Here is an 18,172-nt window from a genome sequence, read left to right on the forward strand (position 1 = left end):
TTTCACCTTAACATGAGGAGAAACTTTACAGTGAGGGTGACAGAGGACTGGTACAGGCTGCCCAAAGAAGTTGTGGAGTTCCTTCTCTGGAGACTTTCAAAACCCACCTGGATGCATTCCTGTGTGGACTCCCGTGGGTGATCCTGCTTTGGCAGGGGGGTTGGACTTGATGATCTTTGGAGGTCCCTGTGATTATTTCTTGTGATCAGTTTTGCTTTGGCTTTGTAACTCTGATCCAAATGTTTCCTCTACTTGTCCTGGGAAGAAGGCAGTAAAATTCTTTCTGATCCATTTCTGAGGGATCATGGGGTAGAAACTCCACATAATATTTCCCATGTGGATAAGTCCCTGTAAAATGACTAGGTTTCCCAAGTCTGCTTGCATGTCCTAATAGAAATACCCAAGCATCTCTTTGCAAGACCCAGGAAGGTAAGACTGTTACTGGTAGGAAGGAATTTTGAGGACAATGACTTCCAAAGAGTTCTGCTTTTACCAAAATTGTCCTAAGTCCTGGCAGTGCAGAACATCTTGGATTATAATTGGTTTTAGTGGATCTGAAAGAACCTTGAAAAACTAGGGAGGATTTTTGGTCTTCTGATGGGATACTTATTCTAGGAGAGAAAGAAAACTCCAGAGGAGCTGACAGCTTGATTTTTGTCAATCTTGATTGTTTACAAGTTTACTACAGAACAAAAGGGATGTTGTAAAAGTAAATAAATAAATTCAAATGAAACTCTTCTGTTCGTGAAGCTGCATATAAGATCCTGTATATATGGCTACTTGTGGCATAGTGCAAAAGAAACAGAGAGGAGTCTTCCTGAGAGGAATTTGCATTTCCAAGGGACTCTACTAAAGAGTTTCATCTCATCAGACTTTACCTCCTTTATCTATGGAAGATAATATGCAAAAATCAGTGCACTGGTTTGGTTTTTTTTAAGTGCTTAGCACCTGTGAAGTGTGGTGCCGTGATGCCTGTGACAGTATCTCATTAAAAACAAGGAAATTACAAAGTCCTTTATGTATTTATTAAGGAGAAAACAAATCCAAACCAACAAACTCAAGTTTCTGATGGAAAAGGAACTAGAAGTAAAACACTAAAGCAAGTCTGCTATAGAAACCTGTGCAAGAACGTTTTGTGGATTTCAAGGGATGTTTAATTTCAGCAGCAGAGAAGAAAGTGGAAGAGTCTTTCATAAAGAAATATCCTTTAGAACCGTTTATGAGATCTCTGCTTGTTGCTGCACTTGCAACACAGCTGTGAGGATGAGTTGTATACTACAAAAATTACTAAGTTACTAGCAAGTGCTCTCCCTTCACTCCCAAGCAGTATCTCTGATGTCTTGCAAGGAAATGGAAAAATGGGTCAAAGTGACCTTCCAGTGCTTACTCATGAGATTTCTTTTTGTTACCTTGCATCAGTTTCCACTTCTCAGCACATCTCACCTCTGATGTAGCAACTCCATGCAAATCTTCTGCTGTGCCATTTAATTTGGCACAAAGGTGCATGTAAGGAAGGTAATTGTCTCTACTGATGTTAAAAGCCTACACAAGCAGCAGGAGTAAGTTGGGATGATCCAATACATTGGGAAATAAGGTACTGCAGCTTGGTGGAATTTGGATCATCTGATGGGAAATAGGCTCTCACAACTTGTTCCCTAAGTAAGGAAGGGCAAAGAAAGCAGGAGTGTGAGTAGTGCTTTACTTCTGTTTCCTATTAGAGGCACAGGCAACACCTCAAGTCCTGGCACCTTGAGAAATCTTTTAGGCCTAGAGGTGGAATTAATGCAGTGTTGGTGAACTTGCACATGGAAAACAGGACAAGACTTCTTGAGATCTTCCTGTGATATGTGAAAGGGAAGACAACAAAGTGTGCACAGGGAGAGTGTTGCCAGGGATGCCTCACGTTTTCCGTCAGATAAGAGCAATTATTAATACAGAAGTGAACACCTGACCTTGGTCTGTGATAGCTTTTATGTTCCCATATCTGGTGTGTAAGTATGCATGATAAAGCCTTCCTGGTGAGTGCTGGAAGTTGAAATTGGAAAACTCCAACCTTGACAAAAAGTACAAGTTTCTAGCTGTGACTGCAATTTAAATACCAGAATGGCTGACATGGGAAAGTGGAATCTCAGGAGCTCCAAGGGGGTTTGTGTCTCTCAATCCCAAGCTTTCAAAAAGCAAGGCTTTAATCTGGCTGAAGGGAAAGCCTTCATGTGTTACATGTAGGTGCATATACGTTGTGTCATGTTACAAAGCTCTTTCTGTCTTGCAAATCTGGGAATTTTTTTTAGTGATCAGTATCTCCTGCTTTCTTCCTGCATATTGGGGAGAGTCAAAATGGCATTCCTAACACACAAAACCAGTAGCTATAGGCTAATCTTTTGCAGATGAAGGAGTTTTCCTGCTTAGTTGGGAAAGAATTTCTTCCTTCTTCCCTTCAAATGTAATTGGACAGTTACATTGGTTTTTTGCTTGCTTGCAAGAGTTTTCTAATGTAGCTTTCCTAGAGCCCTTAAGAAGAGGTAGGAGAGCAACTGGAGGTCTCCAAGATTAGTTTGTGTGCATAAAATCTACTTGGGTGACCTAGTCACAAAATCTGGGCTTGAGAAAGACTGCTTCCAGATGTGATATGTAGGGGTCTTGCCTATATTTGCCTTTGTCTTCACTATAAGAGGTGGTTTGCCAGCTGGACTCTGTAAATCTCACTTAACCAGCATCTGCTCATGTGTCTGTCTTAAGTATGAGATCTTGGTGGTTCCCGTTCCTCAGTGGTGGTACACAACTGAATTTGACTAAATTCCATCAGGGTTCAGACTGATCTATGGAAGGCCAAGGTTAAATTTTTTGGCCCGTGATACACAGGTGGCCTAATGGCCTCTGCTGGCATTATTGTAGAATCATGTGGGTTGGAAGGGACCTCTAAATGTCATCTAGTTCAACCCCCCTGCAATGAGAAGGGACGTCATCAACTAGATATGTCTCCCAGAGTCCTGTCGAGCCTCGCCTTCAATGTCTCTAGGGATGGGGCCTCAACCACCTTTCTGGACAACCTGTTCCAGCATTCAAACACCCTAATTGAAAAGAACTTTATTCTAACATCCAATCTAATTCTACTCTAATTTCAAACCATTGCCCTTCATCCTATCACTGCAGGCCTTCGTAAACAGTCCCTCTCCAGCCTTCTTGCAGACCCCCTTCAGCTACTGATAGGCTGCTCTTATGTCTTCCCAGAGCCTTCTCTTCTCCAGGCTGAACAACCCCAGCTCCCTCAGCCTGTCCACATAGCAGAGGTGCTCCAGCCCTGTGATCATTTTCATGGCCCTCCTCTGGACCTGCTCCATCAGGTCCATGTCCTTCCTATATTGAGAGCTCCAGAGCTGGATGTAGTACTCCAGGTGCAATATGTTTAAGGAACTGATTCAAGACAGCTGAGAACGAAAGTAGTAAAAGATGAAATAGCTTTCTGACTTATATTCCTTAAGGATAACTCAACTTTCCTAGGCAATTTGAATACCATAAAATGAAAGAGGATGAAATACTCATCTAAAAGGGATTTTGTCTGCAGACATCTCCAGCTGTTCTGTAAGAAAATTCTTCCCAATATCGACTGGCTGTCATCACCTAATGTTAGTCATTTTCCTGCTTAAGTTAGAAGAATGTGAAATAAATTTAAAAGCCCCCAACAAGCCACTTGTCTAGATTCACACCGTTTTGTTCTGACTATCTGCTAATGCACAGTGTTGTTCTGGGGTAAAGGCTCATTTTGGAGTTCATCAGTCCTCATAGAGGGTTTTTTTTACAAGACCATTGTGTCCAACTGTAACCTGGCTCTGCCAAGTCTGGTGCTAAACCATGTCCTTTAGCACCACATCTGTGTGTCTTTTGAGCATCTCTAGGGCTGTGAATTCAGCTGCCTCTTGGGGAGCCTATTCAAGTGTTTGTGAACGCTTTCAGTGAAGAAATTTCATCTAATATCCAATCTAAACCTTCCCTGCTGCAGTTCTCTTCCTGCCACTTGCTACTTGAAGAAGACCAAAACCTGCCTTGCTACAACTCCTTTCAGAGAGTTCTAGGGAGTGATAAGGTCTCCCCTCAGCCTCCTTTTCTCCAGACTAAACAAACCCAGTTCCCTCAGCCCCCTCCTTCTAAGACTTGTTCTCCATGACTCTTGACCAGCTTCATTGCCATTCTGCTGACTTGCTCCAGCACCTGCCCTTCATGAGCTTATGCTGGCTGGGCCTATGCTGCAACCAGATTGACAAAGCAGTTGTATAGTGCTCTTTATTTTTAACTGTATACCTTTTGTATATATTCATTTGTGTAAATCACGTGGGTTTGCACTTCACCCAGTGAATTGCATGCATCTGGCAGAGATGGTTTATGGAAGTATAATGAAGCATTTTATATTTAAATGTTATAATTTATTGCTACATTAATAATGTTGCTCTTCTACTGGGACAATTATGCCCTATTTATTTCTCTGCTTCCACCAATGTCTCTGCTTTGGTGCAAATGCAAACTAAGCCTGTAAGTTATTAATTATGAAAACAGCTTCTGATTTGGTAATACTAATGGCAACAATTTGAATTCTACCTAAGCAGTAAGACTTGAGAGAGCTAAGGTTTACCTAATTAAGGCCACTGTGTTCAGCTGTTGGTGAAGTGTGAACCAAATGACTACAGTACAAGCAAAAGGACGCTCAACACTTGTTAGACCACACCTTGAGTGCTGTGTCCAGTTCTGGGCTCCTCAGTTTAAGAAGGACATTGAAATACTTGAGTGTGTCCAGAGATGAGTGACAAGGCTGGTGAGATGTCTCGAGCACAAGCCCTGTTAGGAGAGGTTGATGGACCTGGGGTTGTTTAGCCTGGAGAAGAGGAGGCTCAGGGGAGACCTTATTGCTCTCTACAACTACCTGAAAAGAAGTTGTAGACAGGTGGGGGTTGGTCTCTTCTCCCAGGCAACCAGTGGCAGAACAAGAGGATGCAGTCTCAAGCTGTGCCAGGGAAAGTTTAGGCTGGAGGTGAGGAGAAAGTTCTTCATAGAAAGAGTAACTGGCCATTGGAATGTGCTGCCTAGGGAGGTGGTGGAGTGCCTGTCCCTGGAGGTGTTCAAAAAAGGATTGGATGTGGCACTTGAAGCCATAATTTAGTTGTCAGGAGGTGTTAGGTATTAGGTAATAGGTCTGGCAGGGGGGTTGGACTTGGTGATCTTCGGAGATCCCTTCCAGCCCCCAACATCTTGTGATCCTGTAATATCCATCTGCCCAGATGGGGTCCTTTGAAAGGCTATCTTTAGCTCAAGCACATGAAATATGAGTTTTATTATTATTATATATTTAAATTATTTTGTGTTCTTTAGTACAGGAATTCATTTAGTCTAGGCTATATATTAATGTCTTTGGGTGTTTTGTATGTGTATATGTAATACATTTACATGCAAAGTTTCTTTAGTGTGTATACATGCAGGATGTTGTATATTTTGTGGTGGTAGGTTTCATTGTGTTTCAGAAATGGAAATTCCAGCAAATATAATTCACTACACATACACACATATATCTTCACATCTATTTAGTATGTATACATGTCTCTCTGTATATGCAAACAAATATGTATATGTACATAGATATTTCTCAGATGTCTTTAAAATGTGAATTTGGTTATGAATTGGAAAAAAAACTCTCTTTTGTGGAAGTCTGAATTAATGACTCTTGACTATCACAGACAAAATCCTTGGGCTGTGTCAATATTTCAGATTTTGGCATTTCCCCATATATGTTGCAGTCTTCACATTCCTGTTAAATGTGCTATGGTCTATTCTATTCTATTCTATTCTGCTGCAGCTGTGTGCCCTTTTTTTTTTTTTTCCCTTCTCTTTTTTCCTCCTCTTTTCTTTCTTTCTATCCATTCAGCTACTGTAACACATATTTTTCTGACTGCATTCCAGAACATAAATCATTAGTTGCACCCTGTTGTCCTGGGTCTTCTCGGTAGAGACCACTTTGGAACCAAGGCCGCTCCAGATGTAACCTGATGATCTGAAGTGATTTGTTGAATTGTCAGTTTTCTCAGGCAAGCTCTCAACACCCATACTGCTTTTGAGATACTGCAAGAAACATAGCCTGTGATTTCTATATGCAGTTGCCAAATCTGAGAAGAAAAAGGAATTTTCAGATAGACCAGTCTCACTCTCGGCCGCCTTCTCCTTGTATTTCCTTCTACCATGTGGCTTAGGAGGTCAGGGTGGAACAGCTGTGAAAGTTATTGTGACCGTTTGACGCTGTGCCTTTAAGGAAGGGGCACACTGGCTAAATGTTTATAAAATATTTTGGTAGTCTAAACGAATTTCATTGGCCAAGGAGGTGGGAGGTGAGATTGGACCCAGGGGAGCTGGGAACTTTCTCTCAGTCTTCCTTCCTTCGCTATCCCTTTCGGCTGGATCTGCTTCTGGGATTCTGGCCAACTAAGATAAGATACTAACACCTGTGCCAGGCCTCTCTTCCTTTCCTGCTCTGTTAACCGTCCACGTCTCTTCTTCTACCTCTTTGGGGGAGAAGGGAGGTAGGGGGGTGAAGGGGGCACAGGGGGAAGCCCCCTCTGTTGGGGGTCTGGTTTCTGACTGTGTTTATTCCTGTATATATTCCTGTATATATTGTAAAATACCTGTATTTGTTGTGTTACATATAATCTGTTTTCTTGTAAAATACACTCTCATCTCTCCGACTGGATTTAGCCGTGGTCTCTTTCTCAGTGGGGGAGGGAAAGCAGAGCCTTTCCTTTCAAACCACCACAGTTATTAATGTATAATAGCAATGGCAGGCTATGTGTCTGACTGTCTGTCTGTACAAGGTGCTTGATGGAGCAATTGACCCCAAGTGCTGCTTCAGGCAATGAACATGCTAGTGTTCATGAAAGGATCAACAAATGTCTCTTTTGGTTTTGTTAGTTGTGAATTTCACATGCTTTTCATCTTTTCTGTATTCTAGGTACCAGCAATGATATTACTACTCTAAACCACATCCATTGTGGTATCAGTGAGGTGAGTGTGATAGGGCACTGGAACAGGCTGCCCAGAGGGGCTGTGGAGTCTCCTCTGGAGACTTTTTCCAAAGACTTCTGGATGCGTTCCTGTGCAGCCTGCCCTACATGATTCTGCTTTGGCAGGGGGGTTGGACTTGAAGACTTCTGGAGGTACCTTCAAACCCCTAACATTCTGTGACCAAGAAGAAGTTGTAGCAATTCTAGAGAAAAACAGTCTCTTCCAAAATAAGAATTAGGGAAAATTTGCACCTAGGCAACAGCAGTGAGGCCTTTATGTTCTCCCAATACTGTAGTGAGCTCTTGGCAAGCTTGGCTGTTCACCAAGGCTGAGAATTTCAGAAAGACAATTCTGAGGTTTAAATGCCACAAGAGCTACTTTGGGGGTGTTGAAGCATTTCATTCTGTCTGTAACTACTTACAAGTTAAATCTAGACATTTGTTTCTTCAGATTTCTTGGAATTTTCTTCCACAGAAAGCTTGATGTCTCAAACTGTTTGTCTTAGTTTCTTGATATCTCAAACTGTTCATCTTAGTTTCTCTTTTTCTCCAAAAAAGAATTAATCTGCATAAAGTAGCAAGAGAGCTCAAAAATTGTGAAATGTACCATTTTAACCGTCTCCCACAAAATATTACTAAAATGATTTCACTAAGCCTAATTCTCTACTTCTTACTGTTTGCCTTTGTAAAGTTAGGTTCGTGTAGAAACCTCGAATATGTTTATATTCCAGGATCAAATAAATTTATTTACTTTCCCCATTGGGACTGGAAACAAAAAAAATTGTATTGTTTAAAAAAAAGATTTCAAAATCTTGCCTTGAGGGATAGACTGATTTGTTTCTAAGCTCCTCAGCTTGATCATAAGACTTGTCTCTTCCTTGAGAAAGACTGAGATTTCAGTACAACAGGCAGATGATGAATTTGAAAGAGAAGTGTTGCTTAGCCTGGACTTTTTAATATGATGCTTCAGAAGGCTGTGAGAGTGGTTGGACTTGATGATTGAAAGTTTCATGTATACAACAGGAGATTTCAGGTACAGCAGCTTGGTTGCAGATGCAGCAGTCAGACTAGGAAGGGGACTAAGAAGGTAAGGAGATGATAAATCTGCATGTTTGTATTGCGACATCACATGAGATAAATAAGTTTATTTTTTGTTATCGTCCAAGTAGTGAGGGAAAACTGATTTGATGCATCAGGAAAAAAGAAGGCAACAGAGAGAGAAAAGGAATCTAATGTTTCTGTTGCATGATGGGTAAGATTTGTGGTCAGCAGTAGTGTTCTGACATGTAGGAAAAGCTGCCAAGCTAGAATGCATCCAGGCTATAGCATCAGCCAGAGGGGATCAGGTCACAGACCAAATAAAGTGCCAGTGCAATTAGAAATGCAAAGATCCTTTAATATTGCCATATTTTCATTACTGAACAAGCCAACAACAACAAAAGCAAAATAAAAAGAAATCAAATCCATGAATAATGTAAGGATTACTTCCATCAGCATTTTAGGCCAAAGTGTGGGTTATTCCTCCTGGTATGGAAGCCTCAAAATTGGCATAACAAGAACGTGTAAGGATGGAAGATTGCACTGTTCTTTTCTTTACTGACAAAAACATTGTGAGACAGATGTGAATCTGTGACAGACTCATATTCTGAGTCCATGTGATGAAACTTGGACATAATTTTCCAGCAACTGAATAGGTGTGCTCCCAGTGTTTGGGACCATTTCTGGGGGTGCTGAGCATGACTTAACCAGTATAGGTCCAGCCTAAGTATTCTGTAAGTAGAAGATACACTTGTGTTCACAGTCACAGCTCTATTTCTAAAACCTGCTAGATCCATACTTTTTCTAATAATGGGTATTAATATACTGGGTTTACTCTTTAGGCTTTCTGATTTTGAAGTTTAGAGCTGGTTTGAAGTTGCCCTGGTTTAGTGCCCCATAGTTTTCCTACCACTGCGGTTAATGTAGCCCGTCAAGCACTGTGACAAACTGCAAGACCTTGTAGGTAGTTGTCATGTCTGAAAGTTTTATCCATAGCAGTGCAAATGAGGGTGGATATCGCACCAAAAGTAATTACCACCTATCTTGATCTTCAGGCAATGGAGGCTGGGCTTCAGAATGATTTCCCTTGGGGAGAATGGAGAAGGCAGGAGTCAGAGCTTGCAGTGCTGACTTAGTGTACTCTGGATAGTTTTTGGCATGGTGAGGGCTGCGGCAGCAGCATAGGACCCACAATCTAGAAGAGAAAACACAGTCCATCAACAACATTCGGGGCAGAAGCTGAGGGAGAGGTGATGGGAGGGAGAGCACATAAAGAAGGAGGTTTTAAAAGGAAAATTTTAGGAGAGGCATCTTATGTTTTAGCCTTATAAAGACATTCCTGATGTAAATGGCAGTTCTCCAGTATTCTCTATTACTGCCTTTCCTAGCTCTGTGTTATGGCCTCCACCTCCTCATCACCCCAAATGATCCTGTGGTTTGCCTGTTGATAGATTCTATATTGAAAAAAAACCCCTCTCACTTGATGTCAGTCTGCATTCCAGGACACCTGTGTATTTTTAGTTATAAGGACCTCTGGAATTGAAATGAAAACAGTGTTGTCAACACCAAACTGAGAGGCCTTTGAAAAATTAGCTTTGAAGTCTTAAACTTCTTGCTGCAGGGCTGACTGCAGCTGTACTTCTTGCACTTCCTGATGGCAAAGACTGCAGGGATGTGTAAGAGGAAAAAAAAAAGGAGGTTTCAGCTAATCTCATTGCTGCTGTGTACTGCTGAATTTTTATTTCTGGTTTTGCATTCAGGGTTCTTTGTGTATCCAACTGGTAACTACACAAGCTTTAAACTTAAAAACGTTTTAAATCAGTTAAACAGCCCTAGTATTCTCAACTAACAGTCCCCAAAACTCTGTTATCTTCACAATCTGAATTAAGGGACAATTAGCAAGAAAATAAATAAATATAATAGACCCCCTGAACCAATGTAATTAACATGGCTCTTTGCTTCCCTGTTTGCTTTGATATATGTGTTCCATGTGAATCTTTACTGACCATTTTATTCTAAGTTTTCTTAGCTCCTCTGAATATTATCCTAAATGGAGGCCCAAGTGAGAATGCTACTTGGTGAAAGCATATTTCCTTCCTTTCTTGGGTTTGCATTAACGATGATGAGTTTCTTGTGGAGCTTTCAGAGCTCTTGCCAAAAAGATAAGGCTATCACTTCTGTGCTATTGCCATTCATTAGAGTTGCTGCCGCTTGGTGTGCCAAGAATAGTTCAGAGATTAGCTGGAGCCGAGCCCATGGATACACCTGTGTATTCATGCTAATTTTGTCAAAAGAGTGGACTTGGAAGTGTAATTCACATGAAGTATGAGCAACTCTGTGTGCTTCTGACTGGCAAATTACAGAGAGATAGTGTATTACCCTGATAAATTGGAAGGCTTGAAAATAAAAAGTCCATAGGTAATTTTACAGGAGAGAACAAACATGGAGTCTCCAAAACCTTTCATTTCTGCCTTGGAGTTTCACTGCAATACTTGATCCACTTCCCCGACCTCTTTCTCTATCAATTTAGAACCATTATTTGGATGGATGATATTTACTCATCAGAGAGAGAGCTTAAAATAAGGGGGATGCTGCATTCGATAAGGTCAATGGGAGAAACAGTTGATAGCTTCATGTATTCATTATTTCAGTATAAAATAGCCAATTTCATGTATGCTTTTGGGCTGAGGTCTTTTATTCTCAGACTGCAAAAGCTAATTTTCATTGTGGTATTTTTATAATGTTTTCCTTTGATCTTCTACTCTGGATTTTTAAGACTGATTTGGTTGGTTGTTGTTTTTTTCCCCCTGTAAATTTGCATTGCCCCAGGATATGAGACATTTGTTTGAACTCATTTAATTGGCCAGTGATGTGAAAATGCATTGTTTTCTATACTGGAAAGAAGCTCAAGTAACCCCTTCATGGAGTCTTCATGACCTGTTGTAACTTCTGTTCATTTCTACTGTCTCAGGATGCTCTTGTCTGAAAGGAGAATGAACACTTCTAATCTTTTCTAAGTTCCCGATATTGATTTTGGCTTTGCAAGGCATCATTATAAAAATATAGAAAATTAAAAGATACTTAGCAGTGCTCTTCAATGTTCTAATTTCAATGAAGATTATACACAGAATCACAGGATGTTAGGCATTGGAAGGTACCTCTGGAGATCTTTGAGTCTAACCCCACTACCAGAGCAGGACCATAGAATCTAGTGCGGGTCGCACAGGAGCACATCCAGACGGGTCTTGAAAGTCTCCAGAGAAGGAGACTCCACAACCTCTCTGGGGAGCCTGTTCCAGTGCTCTGGGACTCTTACAGTACAGAAGTTCTTCCTCATGTTGAGGGGGAGCTTCCTGTGCTGGAGTTCACATCCATTGCCTCTTGTCCCGTCACAGGGTGCAAGTGAGCAGAGACTGTCCCTTCCTTCCTGACCCCCGGCCCTCATATATTTGTATACATTTATTAGATCCCCTCTCCGGCTTCTCCTCTCCAGACTAAAAAGCCCTGGGGCTCTCAGCCTTGATAGATATGATGTGCCTTGCTTTTTAAAAAATGTATGCTTTCATGCTGGTTTATATTGTGAAATTCACAAGGCTGTGTTTTTATTTACACAGAGAACGTATCTTACCAGGAGTTTTGGAACAAGAAGAAAACATTCTTTAAATGTTTATCCTTTGAAAAACCTGGCTGCAAGATTCTAACCTGAAGCATACAAAAGCTGTGTGACTGATCTTCAAATGTGTTATTAAAATATTTCTATGAACTTTTATGACAATTGCTTGTGGATTTTTCTAGAGTGTTAGAGGGGGAAACTACAACTGTATACATTAAACTGGCCATTTTCTACTGAAATAACAAACACATGACACTGTCAACTGTTTTTCCTATTGACCTTATCAACACTCCTATGTTTCTAGTAATCTGCTTTGTTCTGCTTTGTCCTCCCTTGTAATGTTTTACTCTACTCACAATTGCCAAGCTTTGCATATTTAGTCCTATTTAAAAGGAACTTGTTTGTACTTTGAAGGTGGGGTGTGTTATCTTGAGATTATGAGGAAAAGATGGTAACTTCATTAGCTTCAGTGTTGTTCAGAAATCATTATCTCCTGCTCCTCTTCCCTTCCCCCCACCCTCAGCTCCTAATTTAAATAATGTAAAATAAATGATTGGGAGGGGGTGTGGGGGGTGGTGTTGTGCTGTGGCTATCTTTGTTTTGTATTGGTTTATTGTGTTTGTTGGTTGGTTTTGGGGGGGTTGGTTGGGAGGTTTGTTTGCTTTTGATTCTTTGGTTGTCTTTTTAGATCTTCTGATGCACCTGTTCTCTGTGATTCAAAGTGCATTAACCAGTGTGCTCAGGAAAGAGTGTGCACATGGATTTGCTGTTGGGTTTCATGTAGCAGTGCTTTAACATTACTTAGGATTGAAACTTATAATGGCTAAGTGACAGGACCCTTATAGTGATGAATTTGGGTATATGTGTTATGGTACAATTGCTGTCATTCGTAAGTACTCTGCTCTTGAACTTGTATCTTTGTATTGAAAATCATTATTAATATTCCTGTTTTTCAGTGCAGATGCTGAATTATGGTAGTTTAATCTGTGTAAACCTTTTAATAAGACACATGAATCTTTTTCATCATGTAGTTTTGAATTTCTGTAAGGCATGTTAGCTATAGACAAAAAATGCCATGGACAAACTAGGAATAAGCACATTGGAGGAAAAGAAATGATTCTTAACCCCTGAAAAATGCATGGAACTTGTGCTATTTCACTACATACTCTAGACCTAAAATATTAAGATGACAGGGATAGTAAGTGTTTGTCATTCTAAATTTTACCTTCTATTGACTCATGAAAGTAATGTATCTTATGTGTCTGGTCAGTTTGACTGCTCTTGGTGGTCTTGAATGTAATCCCCTTGCAAGGGATTGACTGTTGCATGCTTGCCCTGTTAAGGCACACGACAAAGAGGTTATTTTAAAGTGGTTAGCATAGTTCTGCAAACTGTTCAGCAGACCTTCTGCATAATAGAATTAACTTGACATGCTTGGGCTTTCCAAACTGAAATTCCACATTGAAACTGAGACTGTCATTCACATCACATCACAGACAGGGCAAGAAAATAATCACAAAGGAAAAAGAACAGACGGACTGCGTTCCAAGCATTTGATGCTGTCTGCTTCTATTCTGGAGTGAACGTGCACCATAGGTAGAAGTATCCAGACTGGGAGGGTTACACTATTAGTACACTATTTCCATTTAATTTTCTTTGGAGGAGGAAAATCCAGACTTATATGTTCAGGTTATCAAATAATTATTTTTCTCATATATATGTGTGTGTGTCTGTGTGTGTGTGTATTAGTTAAATGAACAATAGGAAGCAAACACAGTATTTTTCTTTTGTAAATGATGTCTTTTGGAGCAATCTAAAGTAAATGGTTGCAAAAGCTGTATATGAGGCTAGTCAGAAAACTACAGAATGAGCTCCTTTCAACTATTCATAGCTTGCAAACTCTCCTCCATATCTAGCAATGGTTTCAGCAAACTTTTTGTATGTAGTCCTAGTGAAACTTCCCAGACTTTGGTTTCCATAATTGATTTATTGATTTCTATACTTCTGCAAACCTCATTGTGAGGCAATACCCCAGATGTCGTCTGTTTGCAAGGAAACATATTTGTGTCCTCACTTCTTTTAGAGTTCTAAGTCTATTGAGTCTTTTAATTAATTGGACCATATGATTTTTTGCCATATGATTTTGCTTTTTATGTGAGTGCTGTATTCTTTCCTGATGCACTACATATGGTGTCTAATTAAAACTGAGAATCAGACACAGAGGAGACATGAAATTTGACACTTTCACAGAGACCAGCAAAATTCCAATTGTTTTTCTATTTGTATTGCCCAGGGAGGTGGTGGAAGCCCCATCCCTGGCAGTTTTTAAGGCCAGGCTGGATGTGGCTCTGGGCAACCTGATCTAGTGTGAGGTGTCCCTGCCCATTGCAGGGTGATTGGAACTAGATGATCCTTGAGGTCCCTTCCAACCCTAATAATTCTATGATTCTATGATTTGTCCTTGGCTAAAGGGGAACTAGGATAAACCAACCACCACAGGATACCACTTCAATGCGAGCTGCTGGTGTGGACAGGTTACATTCACACCCTTCCCTCTGCAGATGAGCCCACAGCCAAGTTGACAGGAATGATGTTACATCAATGTATGTATGCATATCTTAATTAAGGGTGCACATTGTTGGAGCTGACAGAAATGTCAGGCTCTTTAGATTCCCAGAAATACTCTAAGCCTGACAGGAAGCTGGTATTGGCTAAGTACATTCAGACAATTTTTCACAAAAGCTGAGTCACTAGTCTTCCCATGTGAATTAGTACCATTCCCATCATCAGCATCTGAATGTTCCCTGCCTCTGTGAGATTTTTTTTGGTAAGGCTTTACAATTTGGAGACAGAGCTGTATATATAAATGCAAGCAAATGCTATGCTTTTGAGACACACACAGAGAATTTAATCTCATTCAGGAAAATTCTCTTAATGTTTAAAGTGCTTTCAATGACATATATTGAGTTACAAATGTAACTCGTAAAAGAAATGCTGTGTTTTTTTCTGGGCAGAGACAGAAGAGCAATAAAGTCTTGGGAAAAAGTGAGGGGTGAGGAAAAAGGGAGGGGTTATCCTGGGCCCTGTAGATTCTTTGTCTAAGTTTTATCTTACCCAAACCTTTGAAGAACAAATCCTAACATTGTATGGTGCTCTGAGTAGCTACTTTGGTCTAGTAAAGAGATGATATTGTTGTTGTTGTTATGACTGTTATAAACTGGCATACTGATAAAATTCCTATTATGGAGGCAATGTTATACTTTAAACATGTATAGCTATCAGTAGAAATTGCCTTTATGCAGACATCAGTGTGTCAGTAAAATATGTATTGTTTAACTCTATCAGTGGGTACATAAACCCACTTCTTTCTGGCATTTGGTTCAAGTAGCCATTGAGGTCAGATCTGCACTGTGGAGTTTTGCTGGCATAGCTGTTGTTACTTTTATTTGATAATCAATAGCCACTGATTTCCTTTAATCTTTTATTCATAATAATCCTTTTCTTTGTATACACTTGCCAATAGTCTTTCAAGTAAAAGACCCTGGAAATCTGAGATCAACCTGCTGGAGCTCAGTGAGGGAAATAGACTTATGCCTCATGGGAGATTGTCAGAGAAATTAAATGGACTGGGTATGAAGTTTTAGACACAGACACAGCCCTCAGGCAGCATTAAGGAAATGTTTTGAATACTACAGCTAGGACTGAGAAGGAAAAATATGTAAAAGATACCAAGCACTCTGGTACTAAAGATAATAAGGACAATTTTCAAGTAGTTGCTAGGACTGAGTATTTGTCTGGGTAGGAATAGTATTTGCAAGTTAAAGAATGGTGTAAAGGTTCGGTTGTGTCAATACTAAGTACAGTTTGTTATTTACTAGTTTAATGTAAGCTTTCTGCCAATAATAATTTTGATTAAGGGCATTAGAACTGGATCTTGCCCTGGCATAAGTACAAAACCACACACAGGAGGATTCTGTCTCTTTTGCTGCAGTTGGTCCTTAGTTAAAGCAGCACAAAATCTGTGTGAAATGAAAGACAGGTATAAATATACATCACCCATTAAAAAAAAAAAGGAGAGGGAAAAAGAATGCTGTGAAAATGCAGAATGAAATTCTTCCTAGGACTATTTGAATTAACCTGATCCATTACCAACAAAGGGCTAAATGAACAGAAAATGGCAAAGAACAACTACCTCAGTCATTTCAGTCCTGATATTTTGGTAAAACAAGGGGATAAATATGGCTGGATTTTGTACTTCTTTCAAGCTAGTCTGTAATCAAGAATATAATTTTTTTTAAATAGTGTGGGTTTTAAGAGAGTTCAAGTAAGAGATGCATTAATCCAGGGCTGCTGCTGTTAGGTGGTCAGATGTACACATCCTTAGTAATGCCTCCTCTTCAGCATCTCATAGGTCTCTTGATCTGTTTCCAATGTGAAGCTTCAAGCTGTAAAATGCCTCTTAGTGGTTAGGTTTTTATTTAGGATCGCTATAAAATTATGATTGCCCATGTTTAGGAAAGGCAAATTGAAATTTGTCTTAGAGGAGAGGAGGAGTGTATGTCTTTAAAGTGGATTACGACTTCCTGTGCGGCCTGAAAATACAACCTGGGAGACTTCATATTTGTTCTTGAGTATATTGAGGTGAGAGAAAAAAGCGGAGAGGAAGGAAAACAGATGGTGTAGGGACATAGGAGCATAGCCTGCTTGCTAATTAATTTAGGCAGGTCAGAAAAGCCAGCCATTTAATTAAAATAAAAATAAGATTTTAAATCAGCCTTATGAATCTGACTGGTGCTAAGATGGAGATGGCTGTGCTTGTGAGCATGACTGACTGCGTTACAAAAGGTGGAATTTTACTGCTTGCTTCAGTTCTCAATCAGTCCCTGACCTTTACGCCAGTTCAGAGCTTCCTTTGCCAGTACCTGAATCACATCTCTCTGCACTGTTGTGTATAGATGTCAATTAGCAAACACATCCTTATTAGATGAGGTCATTCAATCCATGCCAATTCTAGAAGCAACTATTTACCGGTATCAGAAAGGTGAGATACTCCAGGTTTCAGTGATTGGGAGTTTGTAGTATTATAAGACTAATGAGCAGCCAAAATTCAATTAGTCTCTTCCAATATCTCAAAATGTTTTGTTGGACTTGATCCAGACTCATCTGGACTAGAGCTAGTCCATGGGCTACAGCAATTTTCATTTCCCTCTGGGTGTGCTTTCAGTTCAGTGTTGTGTGGTTGGTTGGTTGGGGTAGGGGTTGGTCTCCCAGGCAACCAGCACCAGAACAAGAGGACACGGTCTCGTGCTGTGCCAGGGTAAGTTTGGGCTGGAGGTGAGGAAGGAGTTCTTCCCAGAAAGAGAGATTGGCCATTGGAATGTGCTGCCCAGGAAGGTGGTGGAGTCACCATCCCTGGAGGTGTTTAGGAAGAGACTGGATGAGGCACTTGGTGCCATGGTTTAGTTGATTAGATGGTGTTGGGTGAGAGGTTGGACTCGATGATCTCAAAGGTCTTTTCCTGCCTGGTTAATTCTGTATTCTGTATTCTAAATGCTGCTCTGCTGATGAGCAGCCACTGCTTTGTGCCAGACAGGAGGCATGAAGCAGCCCTACAGGTGCTCTACCAGTAGTATCACAGCATAGGCACAATGCAGAGCTCATGGAATGGCTCCTACATCCCTCACCTGTCAGAAGAGGTACTGGCAAGGAGTGGATGTATCATAGTGGTGATGTATCATAGTGGTGGAGTCACCATCATTGGAGGTGTTCAGAAAGAGACTTGATAGGGTGCTTGGTGCCATGGTTTAGTTGATTAGGTGGGTTGGATTGGTTAGAATACATAGAATACATAGAATAAACCAGGTTGGATAGGTTGGATGCAATGATCTTGAAGGTCTCTTCCAACCTGGTCTGGTCTAGTCTGGTCTGGTCTAGTCTAGTCTAGTCTAGTCTACTCTACTCTACTCTATTCTATTCTACTCTGTTCTATAGTAACCTTGGGCTATTAGCTTCACCTGCTCCATAGCCAGCCTGCTGCTTTGGTCCTGTGCTAATGACAGACAGAAACCAGATATGTATCATTTGGAGAATAGTGGACCTTCCTAACCCTGTCTCTGTTTTTCATTGCCATTTAAGGGCTGTAATACAGGAAACAATAAAAGTGCTCTCCAAGGCATTCAACCTTCATAGACACCCTATAATTTTCTCTGGTAAATGTAGGCTGAATTTTGATGTGCTGGTGTCAAAGTGAGAGGATTTTCAGGAAGAAAATTTGTAAGGTGGTATTCCCTTGGGTGTAAACCCAAACAGAACTGTTTCAGAGATGCTGGGAGCACTGAGAGGCAACTGAAAGATGTTATAAGAAATCCAGGAAATGAGACATAAGAACTGGAGGTTTTGCAAAATTAATTCAGATATCATCTCCCAGTTCCTTCTGTGAGACCTCCAGTGCTTCGTACAGAAGAAATAAAAACTCTGTTGGCCA

Source organism: Dryobates pubescens, chromosome 1, assembly GCF_014839835.1.
Source record: "Dryobates pubescens isolate bDryPub1 chromosome 1, bDryPub1.pri, whole genome shotgun sequence".
Taxonomy (NCBI): Eukaryota; Metazoa; Chordata; class Aves; order Piciformes; family Picidae; genus Dryobates; species Dryobates pubescens.